Raw genomic sequence first — 22,196 nt, 5'->3', positions numbered from 1 at the left:
CCTGGATGCTCCTCCTCCTCCTCTTCTTCCTCCTCCAGCTCTTACTCTCACCCTTCCTCTCTCTCTACGTCTCTCTGCAGTGTTGCAATCAATGCATCTACAAACAAACACGAGAGCTCACTTTTGGCCCTCTGCTCTGATTTGTAATTGAACCATTTAGCAACTAGTGTTTGTTTTTTTGCAGCATCGGTTTAGTACAGGTTTTGGTCATTGTGTCTCAAGTTCCAGCATTTGTGTGTAAGCAGTTCAGAAAAACTGTAATAAAAGGCCAGTATCGGCCCAATATATCTGCAAACTGATATTGCTCTCAGCAAGGTGTATATCTTGTTAATGCCAAGCCAGGAAGAACAGCAGTTCAATCAAAACTGATCACCACCTGAACATGAAGGTATTGCATGAGAATGACACATCCTGCAAGACACTCACAGAGAAAACGTGGACAAGTTTAGATATTATTGCACTAAAATGTTTCCCATGCATTTATTAATTCATTGGTTTAAGTAACAGATGAGAAAATAAATCATGCTATATATCAGATAAGAGGAACGCGTGTTCATTTCCATCCCTCCGTCCCTCCCTTCATCTCTTATCAAGAGAGAGAGGAGGTTGATATATGTTGTGTAGGTCATTGAGGTTGGCCATGCTTTACATCCCTTTTGATGATATTACATGTCATAAAGCGGTGATGGATGGTCCGTAGTCAGAGCCGGGAACAGTGGCACACTCCAGACGAGCGTTTCCCAAAGAACTGAGAGCGGTCTGAGCTGACTTGTGTGCATTCGGATGTGCAAAGAGTTTTTTGCTGGCTTGAACCAACTATATTCCCATTTTTATGCATCAGAGCTTGCTGTTTGTTGATGCTGAGATCTAAGTATGTCTTACGACCTTCTTGCATCAAAGTGTGAATACCTGAGTAGCTGCTGATGGATTAGAGCATGTTTTTTGAGTTTGTTGCTGTTTTCTGAGGATAAGTCAACTTTATTGTTATTGTAATGCATTGTGCCTTGATGTACCTCAATTTTTCAAGGAGGAAATGGGTGTAACAACTAAAAACTGTACTGCATGACCTTGGCGTATGTAAGTCATGCTTACACACACACACACACACACACACACACACACACACACAGCTTATGCACATTAGATTCGTGTGGTCTCACTTGTTTCTGTCTGTAAAGATGGAGATGGATCATATCCTGGGTAACAGAATATAATATTACCCCAGGCTATTGCTCTGAATAAGAATAAACCCTTAGTCAGCTTGTCTGGTTAAAGGGTTTAAAAAATAATGTTATATAGCTATATATTGCAGTTATATATGAGGTCATTAATTGAAATCAATATGCTTTACATTGGCAAATAATCCCTTTTGTCTGCTTCATTCATTCATTTATTCATTTGTTCTTTCACTTTTCACATAACACACTTGAACATGAGGAATGCTTAAGAAACTAAAGGAGAAACACATGGCTGGCACACTTGCTGAACACCAAGTACACACGTTTCTGCTTTCACTTTCTCTTTAGAGTAGCTACCACCTTTTAGTGGTGGTTAGTGTTTTTTTGTGTGTGTGTGTATACAAGCCCTCAGTACAGGTTTATAGGTCATTATGCGGTATAAACACATTACGGGTAAGAATTTTGCATACACATGTGGACAGACACAGACATACTGGCACACACACACACTCACAGTCCATTGTGGATATTCACTCAAGGTTACACTCAGCTCCAGGGTTTACTCACGATAATCAACAGCATGATAAATTAAGCAACCATCAGGTGCGTCTGGTTTGTTGCTACATCTGCTCTGCTCCAGAGAAATCACCCAGAAGAAACACAAGCATTCTTTGCCAATAGCGCCTCAGGATGGATGATTTAGTGGACTCTCCAACGTCAGCCATTATCTCCAACACTCCTAAAACCAGCGAACCTCATAAAAAATGTACCGTTGGCTTTATGTAGGGATCAATCCTGGCACTTGGCCCCGGGGCTAGAAGGCAGCAAACAGTCCCAGTCTTGCTTGTCCAAGAACTGTATGAGGCTCAAGGAGTCCTACGGGCAACAGGTTTTTGTGTGTGTTTGTGTGTATGTGTGTGTGTGTGTGTTTGCTATTTGTTTGGTATGTGTTGAGCTTGTTGTTGAGCTAAGGAAGCTGGACAGGTATGTACACTGTGATTACCCGAGGCCTTGGGTAGTGCCTTCGGCAGTGACAGTACTCCATTGATTTCTGTAATCACTTTGAGGTAATTATGCAGGAATACGCTGAACGAGCTCCTCGGGGGGCAGCGCAGAATGCTTTCTGTAGTGCGACTGTGTGATCGCAGCTCCCCAGCGAGACCCGCCATGCTCTGCACCACCGAGCCCTCTGCCACAGAAAGCTCCGACTCGACACATTAAATATGGGCATTGAGGGATGGAGCCTAATGCAACAGAGCAGCATCAAATACAGAGGGGCCCGCATACATTACTGCATGCGTTGGCTTTAAAGTTTACTTTGTGCTTGTCTCACTTACCCTCTCTCCTTTAAGTCGGGGGACCCACTACAATATAGCACACACCCGGCCTGGGGTATGGGGGTGCTGTGCATGCAAAACATTCTGCTTCAGGGAAGGAGGTCAAGCTAATGAATACAGTTGATGTCCATCTATGAAAAGGCAAGGGACTCATCCAGAACGACAATTTAGACAATTATAGGCAATATTTCTACACACTGATCCATAAATGACATACAAAATGTTTCCCCTCATGAGTGTGAATTAGACCGTAGAGAAGCATGGCATTTTTGTAAGGACAGACATTTTTTAAGGGCATATTGTGATCACAGTTAGACACCATTGTAGTAAGTGTTCAGTTATAGGAGGAAACCATTCAACATGCCTCTGTCCAGAATGAAGACATAAAGGCACTTACGTAATTCCACTTGCTTATATTCAGGGATAATACTAATAATAATGCTAATGCTAATACTACTAATAATAATTATAATATCATATACAGTAGATGTCTGCAGATGAGGGCTTGACAGAGCATTTCAGGCATATGTGAAGAATAGTTTCCACTCAGTAAGCAGAGGTGATATTGAGGGGAGGACTGAGGCTGTTACACTCCAGCTGTCACAGGAATCTGGCACTGTCACTTCCACTGACACATCTGAAATTGGCTTTAGTCTACCTGTGTGTATACACTCGGATCCAGGTCAACCTTCTGCTGCGCTGATCAGCTAGAAAAAGGGAGGGAGTAGTAAAGGACAGTAAAGGAGATGAGCTGTACTGGAGAACAACGTGCTTTGTCATGGGTGTGCACAGCTGAGAATGTGTTTATATGCCGTGTCAATATACTGTAACATGTATACAAGCTAAACAGAGGCACTTATGCATCATACGTGCAACACATCTTTATAGCGGCTTTGTTTAATTCTTGGGCTTTTCGTATGGAAATACATAGGCTTTCTTTTTTATATTTTACAATCTTGTATCTGGATCTTTCATGTGCTTCTGAAAGACTGCCCATGACACTCTTTGAGACTCATTTGCATAGGATGGGAGGCTTTCTTGAATATTTTAGTCATACTTAAGCTCCCTCCGTTTATCATGGCCCGAACACATTTTTTTTGTCTTTTGTTCAAAACACTTAGATTGAAGATTTACACCTACAGTACTCAAAATGCCAAGGACGAAGCACACTAGTTAATTCCAAACAATAAATCAGATGCCATAATTTGAGCATGCATGCCAGCCTCCTTGACAGGGCTTACGTGTTTGTGCATCTTAAATCAAAAGGCTTTCTAGTAGCTAATGTGATTTTCCCTGCGTTTGTGTGACGGTTGTAGCTCTTACGTGACTCTCTAAGACACTGGGATCATTGTAAATTCTCGAGGGTGTTGTGGAAGGCTGTTGTTCGTAAGAGGCTCTAAATAACATACAGCCCCCAGAGCTGTACTTTTGCCATGCTTGCCCATGCACTGATATATTAACTGATGCAATGTTTGCAAATTAAGTGGACTTGTTAAGTGTTTGCCTCCCAGTCTGTGTGGCAAAAGCATAGTGATGTATCCCTATATCTGCTCATGGGAGTTTCATGTAATCTGGTTTTGGACATGTTGGTATTGTCATGTTATGATCATTTTTCTGCTCGGTGACCTGCGCACACCCATTGCATATCTAAACTGAAGCGTTGGGAAAACCTTCACAGAGTGGCAGTTTTTTACCTACGGTTATGTTTTCACCCCTGCCTGTTTACCTGTTTGTTAGCAAGATGTCTCAAAAACAAAAACGGATAACGGAAGACAATGGATTTGGCTGAAATCTGGTACATATAGCCCTTGGCCCGGGGATCAGTTGATTAGATTCGGTGATCTGGATCTGGGGTCTTTGCCATTAGAGGATTTTTGTTTTTTAGCCATAATAACTTATAACTGTTCATGTGCTGTTGGAAAAGTCAGACATCTGGGACTTCCAAGTCAGCTGTGAAACTATTTTGATCGACAGTCACACCCGGAAGACAAACAATAAATGGACATCAACTGTTATGGAGGCTGCCGCTTTTGCAAGTAGGAAAATTGTTCAGAATTGACTCTAGTCCACAGAGTGCCTTCTAGTTCCCTCATGTCATTATATTGGCCCATCAGCTCAATAAATGCTGACAGTGTGCTGGTTGTCATTTTTTCAATTGTGCATCTAAAATACATCTTCAACACTATCAAAAGTCTTCATTTTGGGTGTGCGTTGGTACTGACTTTGGCCACTGAGTTTGTGTTTATAGAGGAAGTGATTCCCATAGGAAGAGTTTGGGTTCACCAACAGCACAGACTGGCACTGGCACGCATAAGCAGAAATGGCAAACTTGACTCATCAGCGTTTTTGAAGATTTTGGGGGGTTTTCTTAGTTGTGGTCTGTGAAATAATTTTGCAACAAGTACTGTATTTGACACAAGATGATGGATAGATAGATAGATAGATAGATAGATGGATAGATAGATAGATAGATAGATAGATAGATAGATAGATAGATAGATAGTCTGTGTAGAGTATAGTTTTAGATGTATTTTGGAGGAGCAGAAAGTTATGAGCTAAGTCAGTTTCAATTAAAATTTTCTTCCGAGGCAGTGGATGGAATTTAATTTGTTTTGGGTAGATATAAAAGCATTGCTTGCCAACGGAGATGTGAATGAAAAAAACTGATATCAGGACACTTTGAGCTGCTGTGCTGCGGAAGTTGATATCAGCAGAACCTAAAGACTGAAGAACCTTGAAAGAGATACTGCGTGTGCACTGCTGAAACGGCACAGGTCGCGCAAGGTACCCTGCGGTGCTGCTGGAACAACTGAAATGGACTCGGGCCGCCTGTAGAAAGAAATGCACTGTTGGCAAAAGCCCTCTGACGTTGATGAATGTTGTCCTCAGAGTGTTAGGTAATATTCTCTGATGAGATGCAGTGTGCGCTCCAGCCCACAAGGTTGTGGGTACAGCAAAAGTGATGACGTGAAGGTGCTGAGGGCTGTGGGAGCCAGCACAGCAAGGCCACAGGAGGAGGATGGAGGAGGCAGGAGAACACTGATAGGGGCAATCTATGCCATCAGACCTGGTGACATGAAGAAACAGATGCTGTGAGAAAAAGGCAACACCTGCAGTGGGCCATTCGACATTGACAGATCTATATCAGGGTGTTTTTATTGAATTAAATGTTCTATCCAGCACTTGAACACATTTTGGGAAGGTGGAAGCCACTAAAACCTATACAGTAGAGCACATACTGTACATATTGGGGCAAATTTCTTAACACTGATGTTCATGCCATCTGACCAAAGACTTGGACAGCCAACAAGGAGATAAGCTCCTTATACTCTACAGTCTGGTTGCTCTCCCCTGTGAATTCTCTCTTTATGAATTCCTTGTTCTGCATTCCTGGAGTTTGTATAAGCAAATTTTGACACATTCATTGTATAAAGTGTTATAACATTAGATCAAACAGTTTTATTCCCCAAATTTGTGTTTTGCCACACAATATCCTGACAGGACAAGAGTAGGGCTGCAGCTATCGATTATTTTAGTAATCGAGTATTCTACCGATTATTCCATCCATTAATCGAGTAATCGGATAAGAAGTACTTTTGCTTTATTAAAGAGCAATAGTAAATATACAAAAGAGAAAAGCTGTCCGCACGAAGCTGTCCATACGACGCTGTGATTTACTGAAAAAGAGGTGAAATAATAATTGTTATTGATATTTATTACTAGGCCTAAATATCATACAAGTTCATAAGACTGGCTAATGTACATTTATTTACTATGTTGAAGGGTTGCCCTACACCTGCTGACCCTACTCACTGCAATCAAACTAAACTGAATATACCTGCTGTATTGGACTGGTGCATTTTAGGCTCCAATTGCTACTTACACCACCTGATATTTTGCTTTCTGGGGTATTTTATGCATCACTGTGAGGGGAGTAGGTGTGTCTGTGTGTGTGTGTGACTATCATAATAATAGCATGAATGAAGCTCAGGCTTTCACAAATTGACTGCATCATTTTATTTTCTGTGGTTATTTTCTTGAGCAAAACTTAGCTAACTTAGGGACATCATAACTAGCCACCATATTGATTTACGTTCTTAACTAGCCATTACATATAGCCATAATTAACGTACATTCTTTACTAGCCTTCATCTCATCCCGTTTTAATATTAAGTGCTGACTCCGCCCACCCGGGCCAGTTTCGGCGTACGCCGGTAGCAATTACAAGTGGACCCTATCCTACAGTCCCTGCTCTCAGCGGAGGGAAGGAGCTACGCTGTGTGTGGGAAGTGCTGTGACCGTCAGACCTCTCTGGATTAGACAAGCAAGTAGAGAAAACCGGCATCAGCCGAACCAATTTATTGCCAAATGCTTTGGGATTCAACACTTTAACATTGCTTCCCATGGTCAGAAAAAGTCGGCAGATTTGTCGCTAGTTGCTTTTGAGAAATAAAGTCGCCAGGGGGGTCTGAAAAGTCGCTAAGTCTAGCGGCAAAGTCGCCAAGTTGGCAACACTGGATCCGAAACTTTGGACACTTTCTGTCGTTTTTTCTGGCCTGTCTCTTCTCTTCGCCCCTCGCTATTTTCTTTCTCTTTCTCCAGCGCATTGTGCGACAGTAATAATCATCCGTGCAAAACACAGTGAGCGTGTATATAGTTATATGGAAGAGTTTCTCGAGGAATCGTTTCAGCCCTAGACAAGCGCTTAATTCTTCAGTGGATGCTTCCTAACCTTAGCCTCGTAAGACCATCCTGATCACGTGACCTCACATTCAGTTTCACTCCACGGATCAGTCTGGACTTCCAGCCGCCCACATCGATTTCCTGACATTACAATGTAACCGGGCCAATCAGGGACTGCGTCGTAGTTGATGACGTGAAATACAGGCCGCCACTGGCAAAACAGTAATGGCGTCTCTCGAAGCAACGAGCGGTAACGTTAACGTTAGTAGAGTAAACACAGCTATTAAGTGCAGTTATTGCATAAATCGTTCACTTCTGTAGAAGACATAGCTTGTTTAATCCTTGCTAACGTTACCGTGTTTATCCCGTGTATCCACTGAACAGCGCACCGTGATGGCGTCACATGTTTTGTTACGCTGATTGGCTGAAGGAGTTTGTCTGTCAAGGCAAGTACTCCCGCCCACTGAAATCGATGTGGGCGGCTAGAAGTCCAGACTGATCCGTGGAGCGAAACAGAATGTGAGGTCACGTGATCAGGATGGTCACACCAGGCTATCCTAACCTGAGGTATGGAAGGGAACGTTTGGCAGATCCTGAAATAATAAAGGATTAAATTTTGCTTTATTTGTGGAGATTTTTTGGGGGGATAACAAAAATCTGAGGAGATACATTGTAAATCTTTTATTCTCTCATTCTGGCCTAGAAAATTGCCTGGCGAGCAAAGCAATTTTCCCAAAAGATAGTGATTCCGTTTGAATGTTTATCATAAATGCTGGATCAATATCAGGGTGATTTAAGGATAGCGACCGCTGGTTCGCTCACAACAGGCTTTGGAGGGAAACAACAGAAGAGATTATCAGGCAAACTTTTATAGACCTAAAAAAAAATGACAAAAGGATTTACAGCATGTCAGCCAGCAGAGTTGGGTTATGACCCATACGATTCTCAGAATGACTTTAATAACCATCAATTCTCAGAATGACATCCTGGCACTTTGGGTATGTTCCTTTCCTATTCAGTGTTTTAACAGGCAAATATTAAAGCTTATGCATTGTATATAACTGAAATAAACTGAATAAAACACAAGCCCAGGTCTATGTCACTACAAACCCTTTCGAGACATACAGTACCTGTACAGTACAATATGTGTCTCTTCTCTGTAGAAAATAGACAAAGCCCTGGGAGTCACAAGGTGCTTCAGTGCCTTCTTGTGGCCATTCTACATTTCTTCCTCTTCCTCCAGGGGCCCAACTCACTAAAGAGCATCTCTGTCAGTACATAGCCAGGAGACATTAAAAACCCAGAAATTAAAGACCTTGAGAAATGCCATGTCACATACCGTAACAGGTTAATTTGTTAGGCAAACCAGTAAGTGCGGGTGTTTTGTTATGCCCTTGATTTACTGTGATTCGAGATAAAGCCTCTTATCTCCATGCAAAATCCCCACACAGCTACATAAACTGTAGGGAATGTTTACGGGCTGACAAGTTATGCAAACATGAAAAATGATCCCTACCATTCCCAGCAATCATTATTAAGTTGTGTTTCCTCCGTGTCATTTTTTTGACCACTGCCTTCACGTGAGGTTAAGAGAAAATTACTTCTCCAGCTCCACACAAGGGAAGACCATTCATCTTGCTAATACCGGAGGTGAGTGATCATGAAGTGTGGAGACTCCAGTGAGAATGCTGGCACCTAATAGTATCAATCTTCATCATGCCTGCAAATGGAGATCTCTCATCACACATGCTACACAAGGTAAGAGGGGAAAAAAGAAAGCTCTCACCTCAGCTGTCACTTACTGCATTCATTAGTTAGATATGTCGGGTCATTATTTAACACTGCACCTCATGGATTCTTGTTGTAGGAAAATAACATTCATCAATCCCATGTGGATCTGACATACACTTATACATTCATAGAGTAGGGGAGTAAAAGGAAATGCATTCGATCAAGATGAGAGCATAATACAGCGAGGTGCACCATACTTGACCTTTCACATTGATTCCACTTTGGTAGAGTGTGTGTTATGGGCTATGGATTACTGTGGGTAGTGTGTGCGATGCTAACTATACACTGCCAAACCGCTGACTGTGCTCCCTCATCCGTTGCACTAAAGGTTTTATCCTTCCTTCTCACAACACTAATTGAATGCCTCTTTGCTGCAACTGGTGAGCATAACCTAATGTACAACTCTTCACTGCCTGGCTATACAGCGGTTTGTGTTCATGTAAGGTGCTATGGTGGCAGGATAGCAGAAATTGGTTTCTGTGAGAGAGCAGCCGACATGCTTCACGTCTCCCTCCCCAAAGGTCAGTATTTTTCTGCTATGGCCAATGGCCAATGAGGTCAGGAATACTTCAGGCAGGGGTCATTGCCATAGCAACAGCGGAGGTGAATCTCATCACTTCCCCTTGCTCCATAAAACCAGATCATGACAGCAACATAAAACATGAAGGCAGACACAAAAAGAATCAGCAAACAAATAGATACTAAAAGCAAATGAATAGAATATGGTGCCATTAGAGAAACTGGGCATTTTGAACAACTCAGCATACTGTATATTTTGACACAATTTGGCTGGATTCAGAGGAAATGCCCAGGTATCAATGCGGCGGACTGCCAAACGTATCTGTCTTGATTTGCCTTGTGACAGGTGCAAGCATGTGGAAATGTTATCCCAGCCACAGTGATTGCCGTCATCTTTAATGGGTGTCAGCACACAGGTGGCCCCACAACAGCCAGGGATGTGATTAAAAGGCAATCATATCCTACCAGACTGGCTTGGTTGAATGTGCATGTGCGTGTGTTAACGCTCTAATGTAGTTTTATAGTACAACATGTTGCTCAATCAAGTGCTCAGTACTCCATTTCTGGGTAACTCACGAAAACCTGATTCCCAAGGAAAATGCCACACAGATAAATAGTAGTGACCTAATTTGACCCCAGACCATCTCCGTTTAAGTCTTCATTTCAGTCAGCGCTGTTAGCTGGCAATAGAGAACTCAACGTTGCACTTCACAGTAACAAGGCAGAGACAAGCGATGAGTAATGGCCTCCTGGGAGTCTCCCAATGTCAAAAGTCTAAACAGCACACTACCGTGTCGTAGACAGAACTAACCAGTGGGTTTTCAATAATTCATAGTGCTGTGGAGAGAGTTTACGGAGCACCGAGCGACAGATAAACAGCGCCTGGTTGGGTGTAATTGACCAAAAATATCACTGACACGCCACAAACATGCCCTTTAGATTCAGCACCGCAACAGAGGATTTGCCATCAAAACACACAATCAAACACAGGCGTTTGGAGCGGGTACTCCTGACATCCAGCGGGAAAGCCTCGGCATGCCAGTTCACACGTAATGAGGGAGGCGTCTTTGTGTGCCTCAAAACTGGGCTTCAGTGCTTTTCTCTCTCTTTTTGGCTTTATCTCTCCCCACCTCTCTCTGTCTCTCTCTCTCTCAATAGTGGTTCAGATCAATAGAGTTAGCCTCAGGCGCAGACCTTTGCACTAAAACCAATTGTTCCAAGAACTCTGTATACTAGCAAAGCCCTGCCTGTTTTCTGTGAAGCCTGTCTGTTTTCTGCAGCACACAAATCTGTGCTGTATTTAACACTTTCTAAAAAAGTGTTTCCTGATCTCTTAGATACATGATGCACATTAATGTTTTCCACAGTGAAAGCTAGGTCAAGGCTATTCCAGACATGAAAAATGGTGCATAATATGAAATACCACAAACTGTCACATGCAATGTACAGGACACGGTCGGGACAAAATAATGGAAACATCAGAATGAAGAATTCCCTCCGGGACAGGGGCGCTGGAAGCTGTGTGCTGCTTTTCCTGACATTATTTTAGTCCATTTGCTTCTTTGAGAACAATGCCTATCTCTGCTAATCCTCTCCCTACTCATGATCATCTCAGGTGATCTTGGGGGCACTGCATCTTGATAAAGAATCCCAGCATAGGAACTGTCACAAATGCTCAATTGGGTTAAGATCTGAGAAGCCTGTGCCTGCCTACCCAACATCTGCTCTGAGATCAGACAGTCACAGGATGCTGCTGAGAGCGTAAGGTGAATTTGTAGACCGTGGGAAGTTGTGAAAAGTGTCTTCTATACTTGATAATGTGCTGACTCATAGCATCAATCTCTCTCTCTGACACACCCACAGAGTAAGTTGTGTGAGGGAGAGAGTGCCAGTGGCAATATGGTGGGTGATTCATTCACAAATAGTAACAGATGTGTCCATTTTTTTTATAGTTTTGACAGAGAGCATTCACCATCTCCCCTGTATTAGCAATAATGTTCAGAAGAGAGAAGAACACCACAACCACATACTGCCCATGTCAACGATCGGCATTGTATGACCTGGATGTCAAGATACCTGGCATCCAGAGGCATTGTACAAGCTGAACAATTCTGAAAGACGAAAAAAAAAGAGACTAATATTCAATGAAACACTTGAGAATGAAACACTTGAGGTCTTGAGCAGTTGCACTTTACATTTTGAATTGACTTGAACTGAAAGTGAACTGAAACAACTCTAAAACGGTGATTTACGTGCTGTGGACACATATAGGAAAATAACATTTCTCCACCACGAACTGAATTACGTTCCCCCGCAACGAAATTGAAATATGTTCCTCTGCCACAAATTTAGATACGTTCCTCCGCTACGAATTGAACTACGACCTAAAGGTTAAAGACCATGGATAGGTAGCAGAACTGTGATCATTAATGCCTGGATGTCAGAAATATGCCCTTATATCTTTACAGACTGAGACATTGCTGGACCTTGCGGAAGGAGTGTCACTCTTGCCACACTGCTAGTTGAGCACTGGCAGCCACCGGATGAGTAGCAGCATGATGTAAACAGATTTTTTCCCAATGCACCATTTAAAAGGAGAGTCTAAACCAAGGATCATACTGGGCATAATAAGCTTATTACAATACTGTCACCCCTGGAGGCTTTCCCACTACCCAATGCCCCCCTCCCATAGGGATCAGAAGGGCTGGAGCAGCTGAAAGAAGGTGAAGAGAGGAGGATTGTGGGTCTGGGGTAGCAGAGTTCAATTCCAGCGCTGTGAACAGTTGGCATCAGTCGAACAAGACATTTCAGTTCCACAGGTCATGAAATTCCTGAATGGAAAGACAGAATGGGAGACTTTTAACACAGGTGTTTTGGGCTGTTGTAGTTAATGTTTCTCTCATTATTACCAGCATAATTAACCTCCATGACCTCACCTGCATTGGTTGTCCCCAAAAGGGGCAGTGAGTGAGGAGTGGTAGGTGTGGGACAACAGCATTCCATCCAAATCAGTGACAAATTGGGAGGCCTATGGACTCATTAATGTGGGGCCAGACTCTTATGATTGCTTCTTAATTGGCCAGTCCCAGACTGGCCAGATTTCAAGGGATGTGAATTGAGTTCAGTCATATTCTTTTCAGACAGCGTCAGTGGCAGTTCAGAAAGCATACAGTAAATGAAAAGAAATGTTTAGTGAAAAGAGTATTATACGCAGCCTTAATTATCACTGAGACCAACTCTTTCATGTGTCAGTTCCCTCAGTCTGACAAGCAGAATTAATTGCAACAGCTGTAGCTGCTGCTCTGAGCAATATAGGTGGTGAAATACCTGGAGAGAACATATACTGCAGGATTATGTGAGCTTTTACATGCATGCTGGTATAGATGCTTCTGTATTTTTTTTTTTAAATCACATAAAGCTGGTTATATACACACATATACAAAAGCTATTCCTGCTTTACTTGCATGCATGTACACACAGGTGCTCATGAACACACACACACACACACACACACACACACACACACACACACACACACAGAATCAATCTTTTTTCCTGGTAGATTTCATTATAAGATCATTGTTTTCTTCCATTGAGAGAGCTAAATAAAGACTGTGTCATTTGTTTCCATGGCTGAATCGTTTGCGGACACAGCTGGTCACTCACAAGGGACAGAATTAAGGGCTAAAAATGGAAGCAATTTTCTTCCAAGATTAGCCTGTTAAGAAACTAAGAGAGATGGGCTTAATGAAGCTTTATGTCTCTAAATTTACCCATTTAATGGCAGGCCTTGCTGCAGATTCTTTCTTACTCATTATATGCAGTTAAATTCTTTTATTTTGATTAACACATGCAGCCTTGTAATTACTTTGCAAAAGAACACAAACAAGAGCAAAATCAAGAAAAAATATAGCTGCAAGCGGCAACTGGCGGGGTCCAAGCACCTGATGATCTCTGGGGTGAATGTGTCATGTGGAAGTGTGATCCCTGTGGCATACTGAGTGTTTTGAAATTTGAACGGAGTTTGTACTGTATACAATGACTGAGATATAAATGCAATGGATTTGCATGGCCATTTAAAGTTATGATGTTGCTATAGCACCACCAATGGGCCAAATGACACCCAATTTTGCATGCTACCTCAGAGTTGAACCGTACAAATGTGTACCAAATTTGGTTCAGTTAGCCCAAATGAGTTATGCCAATTTATGTATATTAGGCCCCCCTACAGCCCATGGGGGTCGCTACAGCAATCTTTGAAATTGTTAACGTCCATAACTCGGTGACTGTAAATCATAGAAACACAATTCCTTTGTTGCTGGATTCCTTGGGTCAGGCTGCATCTATCCATATAGGCCCCTCCCATTTCAGCCCACAAGGTTTTCTGCCATTTTGAATTTTGTCAAAAACACATTTTTCGCTACTCCTCCTAGAAATTTTGTCCAATCTTCACCAAATTTGGCACACAGCATATCTGGACTGTCCCACAGAAAGGTTATGAGGCTGTTTTTGATATTCCATAGTGTTTTGATATAATTGGCTGTGGTTGTGGGCGGGGTCTATTTTACAATAATTGCCATAACTCATGAACACATTGTACTACCTTAACCAAATTTGGTACACATGTGCATCGATGGATTCTGAGGTAAAATGCAAAATTTTGTTGTATTTCACCCATAGGTGGCGCTATAGCAACATCATCATTCAGCAGGGTGTTTTTATTTTATGTATGGAAACTTTTGGCACAATTTGGAGTTGTTTCCTCCATAGCTGTTGTGGCTCATGAGGAAAACAATCTACAACTTGATTTTAGTTGTCCGTCTTTATTTTTTTATTTTATTTTTTTACATTTTATGCGCATTAGTTGTTGAAAATAAGTATCACACACTGCATTTCTGTGAATTCTGACTGCTTGATCAATATGGGGCACTTCTTTACTTTATTATCTACTTTATTTCATTTTAGCCCGGGCTTGGGAGCAGCCGTATTCTTTGATTATGATATAGGCCTAGTTAACGGGTCAGCCAGCTCGTGTGGCCCCCATGGAGCAGGTCGAGGGTGGAATATCTTGCTCAAGGACACTCCGGCAGGCATCACAGACTGGATCAGACTCTGGTCCTTCGGTTTGGGGACAGCCTCACAAACCACTGGGCAAATTAACAATTTCTGTTCTCACTATGAATGCTGCACCCTTGTATAGTTACTGTAGTTGTGTCATATGTCAAAGAAAAATTATTTTCTGATATAGCTAAAATGGGTATAATGCTGTGATTTTCACTTCTTTGTTCCTGATGCTACAAATATTCAAGCAAGTTAATTCCTTCAATCATCATTTTCAAAGAAATTAACATAATATAATTATCATAATTCAATGCAAATGTGTATTTGATCCTGAACCAAGAATATTAATTGAAAGCCAAGGTAAACTAAGGAGATTTTAGGCCTGGAAAAATATTCCTTAAACACAGGTTAACTAAGATATGTTATGATGTGCATTGTTAGATATTCACCTTGTCACATTTACAGATGTTGGTAGTCTGTATACAGAAATGTTTAGAGATGTGCAAATGTACACTGTTAGCTGTTCTCATTACCAGATCATATGTACAGATGAAGTAGCATATTCATGTGCAAGAACGCAGATCAGAATTGTGCAAACTGTCGGTCTACAGAATAGGGCAAATTCATAATTTTATTAATAAATCATTCATAGCAACAGAGTGGAGTATACAGGATATATGGCCGCGGAAATGAAATGTTCTTTTAAAGGAGGGGTATCATTTGCTTTTTTAGCAATTTTATATAATTACCTGGTGTCTATAAAACACATCTGTTAATTTTTTTCAGTAAAAATCGTTTAGTTATAGCTTTAGCTATTCACTTCCCAGTGTTTGTTTCACACCTATGTTTCCCATGCAAATAGCTACTGCTCTGATTGGCTGGCCATTCTGGAAGGCCCGCCCTCCTCTTAGTGCTGATTGGTCGATTTCAGACAGTCCAGTGTCTACATAGACACTGGAGCAAAATCTGACTGGCTTGTACAGGGGGGCGTGTTTTATAGTTGGTGACTGTGGGGAAATGGCATTGTAACATGATTCCATTTTTTACTGTGATTACTTCACACCTCCAAGTACCAAAATCACCAGAAATACTAAGAATTGCCACATCCTAGGATACCCCCTTTAGAGGTTAAGGAAGCAGTCCTGATGTGGCTGAAGAAGAAGGTTGTCGCTGAGCAGTGTTGAAGACTGTCCACAGCAGGGAACTTGGTTTGTCATCCATAGGTTTCAGGTGGCATTGTCAGGCGGCTCATCCTCCTCTCTCTTGCTCTCTATCTTTCCATCTGTCCTCTCTTGCTTCTCTCCTCTCTGTCCTTTCTTTCTCTCTCCCCCCTTTTCCTCCTTTGGTTCAAATCTATTATTTCACCCTATAGAGTGCTGATCACACTGTGGAGCCTCTTGATGGTTTCAAATTGCTCCTCAATGTTTCTCTTTCGTTCAGCCACCATCTCTTCGGCCCACTTCTTATAGGCCTCAGCCCTCTCTTGAGATCTTCTCAGAGCAGCATTCTCAGTCCGGAGCTCCTTGATGGTTTCATGTTGCTCCTTGATGATGTTCTTGAGCTCAGCGATCTCTTGGTTGCTGTGCTGTTTCTGGTATTCCTCTGCTCTCTCTCCTCGCCTCTCTCTGTCAGCCAGGATGGAGTAAGTGGAACAGGGGGTGCTACCACAGAGGAGGGTTGGGCGTTGAAGTTGGCTGACAAAATTAGGTTGTTTGTCATTACCATACTTGAGATGACACGGTTGACTAAGACTTCCATGTCTTCTGCTACAGGGATGGAGATACTTGGTCCAGGAGGCGTGACCCAGACCACAGGAGGTACCTGGTCCAGCAGGGGAGATCCCACCTGCAGACACAGGCCTCTCACTCATCTTCTCTCTCTTCTCCTGAGCTGGGTTACAGGGGGGTCATATTGGTTGTAGATTGGTTGTAGATATCCTTTATCTGCAATTACAAACACAACAGATACATACAATAAATACATTAGCATTTCAACATCATTTGATAATCAGACTAATTATTACCATTCATAGTATATTCCTATCCTCTGAAATAAGCATAATAGAGCAAACTCTTTCACTTTGGTTGACCAAACTGAACTGAACTAGAGTTCTATAATCCAAATACTCTTGATAGAACTGTGCATCGTGAACAAGAAGTTCCTGGGACATTTGTAGTATGGGTGCAGTTAGCTAAAAATAACACTGTTAGTGTATATATAATTTTAATATTTAAATCGAAGAGAAAGCGGAGTATCGCTGCCTTGGCGTATTGGAGTAAAACGGAAAGGTGCTCAATGCGACATGGGGTGCTGATCCATCCGAAAAACAATTGTAGGCTGAAAAGCTCTACAAAAAATCACAGGCACTCAAGTCTCCGATGCAAAACATTAAAAAGCCTTTATTTCATGGCTAGGATAAACCAACGCGTGTCGGCTACAAAAGCCTTCCTCAGGGTTAATCCTGACTTGCACTCACAGGTGCGTTAAATCATGGCATCATGGGGCCTCAGCCAATCAAGATACAACAGTGCAAATGCAATATAATATAGTAGGACACAGGCCATACATCATGGGATACAAGGAGCAAAGCAATTACATATTGAAAATACACTACACCATAAAAGTATAAACCTATACTGGCGCCAGCAAATATTGACAACCTCTAGTATTGAAGATCTCTTTAAGGATCCAAGTAATTTTATTGCCGGAACCCAATTTCTGATGGTGATTTTATCATTATTTACACTAAAAACAAATTAGGCCACATGACAAATTTGACCACTGACCTTAATACCCCTCAATAGAGCTTCTAAAAGAAACACTGCACGTCACTATACCGTTGTTAACTTGAATCTTCAATTAATAAAATTACAGATGGGTATTATTAGTATTGTATTTATTTAAATATATATTTGATGCTGAACTATCCTATTTGAGATGCTGGCACACATCGACCCCCATACTTATAACATACCTCTTTATTATATTTGAATATATATATATATATTGTATACATAAAATAAACTCCTGCCTGGATTTGGGATTTGGTTACTCTCTGCTGTCTCCCTGACCCTGACTCCTTCCATCTCTTGTTGTACTTCCTATGATATTATTAGAATGGACAACATTACCGTTAAAAAAATACAATTCACTTCTTTCATATTAGCATTTCCCTGCTTGAGGGTGATCTTACCTGCCTATCACTAATATTTTCTTCCACTTCCCCCCTCAACTTTCTCCTGCTAGAGGAAATATGACATGACAAAACAAGTCAGCTCTCAAAATATCATCCATTAATGTTTATTATACAATGGCCTGGATGAATACTTGATTCTGATTGGCTGGCGGGGTGTTGATTGATTCCAGATAACCACATGGCTCTGACATATAAGTCTGTATCATTGTTCTAAATGAACACGCCACATTGAGACTTGCTTACGAATTGAATGATATTATTCAAGTTCAAGTTCATTCATTTATATAGCCCTTTATCACAAGCATATCACTACAACCCCACTAGTATAAAAGCATCCAAAACATAACTATAATTTTGGTCCGATCTCGGATTGATTTTTTGAGATGCAGATGCAACGGTAAAACATTTTCAACCAGTCAGATTTAAGTTCTCAGAGAGAAAGGGGCTGACAATTCAGTTGCTCACTGCAGTGATCCTTCATTTGCTGAGCAGCTGACCACAGATATTGTTGCAGTGTGAAGAGTGTGTTGTAGAGCTTGAGCATCAACTTATCGTTATAGTTTATAGTTATTCAAGATGTGAATGGAACATTATGCGGAGTGACTTACAATGAGTGAGCAGGTTGGGAGGTCTTGCTAAAGGACACTTGAGCGTCTTTCGAGTCTCATGTTCAATTACAGCAACAGCTACAGCATGTGTCCTGGCAGTATAGTCTAACTGCTAGACTATACTGCCACCCAGATTTCATTTCTCTGTCCATCAGGTATCCTAGTGTTTCTGACTGACCAGGCAGAGGTTCATACTGTATGTATAAGACTGAGGAAAGCTTTCCCCTTCAGGAAGGGTAACACAACCACTGGTCAATGTAACACACACACGTTTGCTCGCTCACTTACTCTCTCTCAGATACCTCTGAGCAGCCTTGATCCCAGCCTTGATCCCTGAGAGGAAACTGGGATGTAACAACAGCAAAGAATAGAGTTGTTTGTTAGCAAACAAAGAATGAAAAAATATAACAAAAGATAAAAAATAAATCAAAGTAAGATTGCCTCTCTGATGCTAATAAAATGTTACAATGTCTCCACAATAACTAAAGTAAATTTCACATGAAGATTCACCGTGATAGATTTACCAATGTATGATATGACCTGTACAGGTTGACAATCGTTATCACCTATACTACACCTATACTTCCTGAATGTCCTGAATGGAACAGAGGTTTTGCAGTTATGTCACAAATCTCCTAGCAACCGTGCTGGTGCCATCATGAAGGTCCAGTGGAGAATTAGCTGCAGGCAAATAATCTCTAAATATATAACAACCATGCTACAAAAAGGGAGACATTTGAAAACTATTGTTGTGGTGTGGGTGTACGTCCATTCAGTAAGGTTATAAGTAAAAGTAAATGTTCTTATAAGATACATTTGTGTCCAGATTTAGGTTACTGTGACTGCCCAGCCCTTTGGGTCCTGGTCTCTACTCCAAAGCACTCAGACTTTCACAGTAGGTTTTTGGCTTTCTGAGAAAGCCAACTAGCCAGTAATTCTCTGCTCATCAAATATGTAGCTTGCAAGCTAGCTAACATTACCATAGTTAACTACATGCCCTATGCACCTGATGCTATTTACCATTGTATATTTATTAATATCTTAGTATCTGTGTCCATAGTAGGCCTGTGTACTTTTAATTTTTCCCCATTTAAGGTATGAATATATATATTGGCATAGACGGTCATTCTTATTTTGTGTACTTCCTATAACTTTATTTTTAGATGTCCAACTTGAGTTAACCTGCTTGATTTACATACTGATAATGTCTAGTTATCAGTCAATGGCACTGAGTCTATTTCTAAACAGGTGCATTTGTGGGCACTGAATAGGGAGTTCAATCATGTGAAAATGTTGCTATGACACACACCTTAGATATTCTGCATAGTCTTATCAAACTATCATAGCAAAGTGTTAAAGTTTTTGTTTCATGAACTGGCTCCGGAGCGCTCTAATGTAATTTAGGATATGGCCAAATGTTCTAATCTGAGGTGGACCTATCTTTGATCCGGTGTACTTCAATCCCATTCAATGCACAGGCACGGCAGAATAATAAAGGCTACAAGCAATACCCTTACATGAAGGCAACATAGCATGTTCATTAACTTGGCCTATGTTGTCTAGATGTGTGGCTTTAGTCAAGTTTGGCAGAAAGTAGTCAAAAACAAGACTTTCAGCAACATAGGAGTGTATTCTTGTAAGACTGGCTTGCCTAGATAAAAACACTGTTGGTAAAAATAAAGTTGATATTTGTGACTGGTAAAAACATGAAATTACATAATAGTAAAATTAAGAACCAAGGTAAGGTGGAGGGAAGTGTTTTTTGGGGAATGGGCTACAATGTGATGATAGAAAGGCTTATTTAAAAGATGACAAAACAAATTATAAGTGTAAAAAATGAATGTATTTATTTCAAAATAAACTCATCAAGTATTAAGAGATTAGGCTATATAAAGTTAAGACAAGCTCATAGTTTTCAAAGAGTAGGGGTCCCATCAGAGGCTCAAACTGGAGATGACAGAACAGTGCGTCTTATTGGCGGCTTGCAGGTTGAGGATGGATGGGTGGATGAACTTTTGATAGCTCAGCTCGACCGCGGGCAGGAGACAGCGAAATGATCCACACAAAAGGATATTCATCATGAGTTGAGAAAATATTGCTATAAATCATTTGCAAGGTTTCCAAACTTTTGTGCAATTGCCTTTAGACAGACTGAAAGAATTGAGAAATTGAAAAACATTTAGCCATTTTATGGCTTCTCTCATTGTTTACTGAAGAGAGCCATCTACTGGAGAACAACTAATATTAAACTATATTTAATAAAGTGTAATTTTGCTCTCTTGTACAAACTTGATTTTTCTCAATTTAATTCTTCAAATGTAGCACTCATAGACAAATCACTTTAGAGGCACAGAGTTAAAAAAAATCTTTTGACCTGAAAAGTTTTTTATCCCCCCCCTAGAGCTATAGAACATGCTGTCAGTCAAGGCTCCTTACAAATCAAATGGCCCCTGCCCCCAAAAATCCATATCGTTTGATTAGCCATTACTCTGACTGGACTGTTTGGATAACTGGCTGTATGTTCTTGGGAAGACATTACCAGCCCACAATACCCTTGGGCCCATGGTTTTTCTAATAAAATGGGAATGAAGGATTGGCAGTTTGCAACAGTTGATGTGACAGCAAATAGGGGTATGAAGGTCACTGTAATGAAAATGTATTGTAATACACTTGTAACTTGAGAGTCAGACATGGTAAACATCATTCAGTCCAGGTAATGGCCTATATCAAATCATTTGTCCATGTATTAAGTGTATGAATCCATTCTAAACAATCTAATGTAGGATTATGGCTCCCCTCCCCATGCTTGGCCATTCTGATACTCTGCTTCATTAGAGATGCAGTCCAGTGGTGGATGCTGTTATGGAGCTGAGGGCCTGTAAAAATGTTCAAGCGATATGACAACATATGGAGTCCTTAACATTCACACAGTGTCTCCCTCTCCCCAACCCAGTCTCCCTTCAGGCTAGTCTCAACTCAATTGTGCATCTCGTGACAAAAGCCAATTCATCACCCATACTGTAGCCCCTCTATTTCCCTCTGGCTCATTTCCCCAAATGAATTTGGACAGAGTGCCAAGGTAGTTGGTGATGTGTGTGGAAAAATAAGCATCTTTTCAAGGTGATGGTGACCCCCACTGAGAATAGGAAGGGAAGCCTCTGAAATCCTATTACCCCAAGGCCAGCCTTGTTTTATTGCCATCAGCAGTGCTGGCCCATCAGCAGCAAGGCAACTGTTTCCAACAAATGCTCCCAAACTAATTCTATCTCTATTGCAAGACTTGCCCAGGGTGTGGACATTAAACTCAATTTTCATCCAAAAGTGATTGCATAATGGCTGACAATGCAATTGAGGTAATGGCGGTCGGTGTTAAGGGAAACTGCCATGACAAGAGGAAAATACCGAACAAAACCTAATTGGCCTGGATAATACAAAGCAGCAGAACTTTCATGTAGCTAGTGGTTATAGTCAAACAGCTATTTACTACATAATACCACCACCATTTTCTTTTTTTGCTTTAATCCTGTAAAAACACAAGCGCAAATTTCTAAAACTTTGATTTGAATGGCAATAAAGTCTTCAATCTTCAAATTGCCAAAAGTAAGACCAGAGTTGATGCGAACAGTAAGAAGTTTGGCGCCTACTCTAGCCACTGGACCCCTTAAGAAGCAGTTCAGCAAACACTGCAGCAGAGCAAATACATCACTAGGCAGAAGTGGCAAGATGTACCAAAGTTTCTCAAACTAAGCAGGGACAACAGGAGAACTGGAAAAGTGTAGAGAGGAAGAAGCTTAGCTCAGTAGAATTTTACAATATGGAGGCA

This window comes from Centroberyx gerrardi, chromosome 22 (genome assembly GCF_048128805.1).
Source record: "Centroberyx gerrardi isolate f3 chromosome 22, fCenGer3.hap1.cur.20231027, whole genome shotgun sequence".
Classification (NCBI taxonomy): Eukaryota; Metazoa; Chordata; class Actinopteri; order Beryciformes; family Berycidae; genus Centroberyx; species Centroberyx gerrardi.
The sequence above is the reverse complement of the archived record's forward strand: the minus strand, read 5'-3'. Positions refer to the sequence as shown.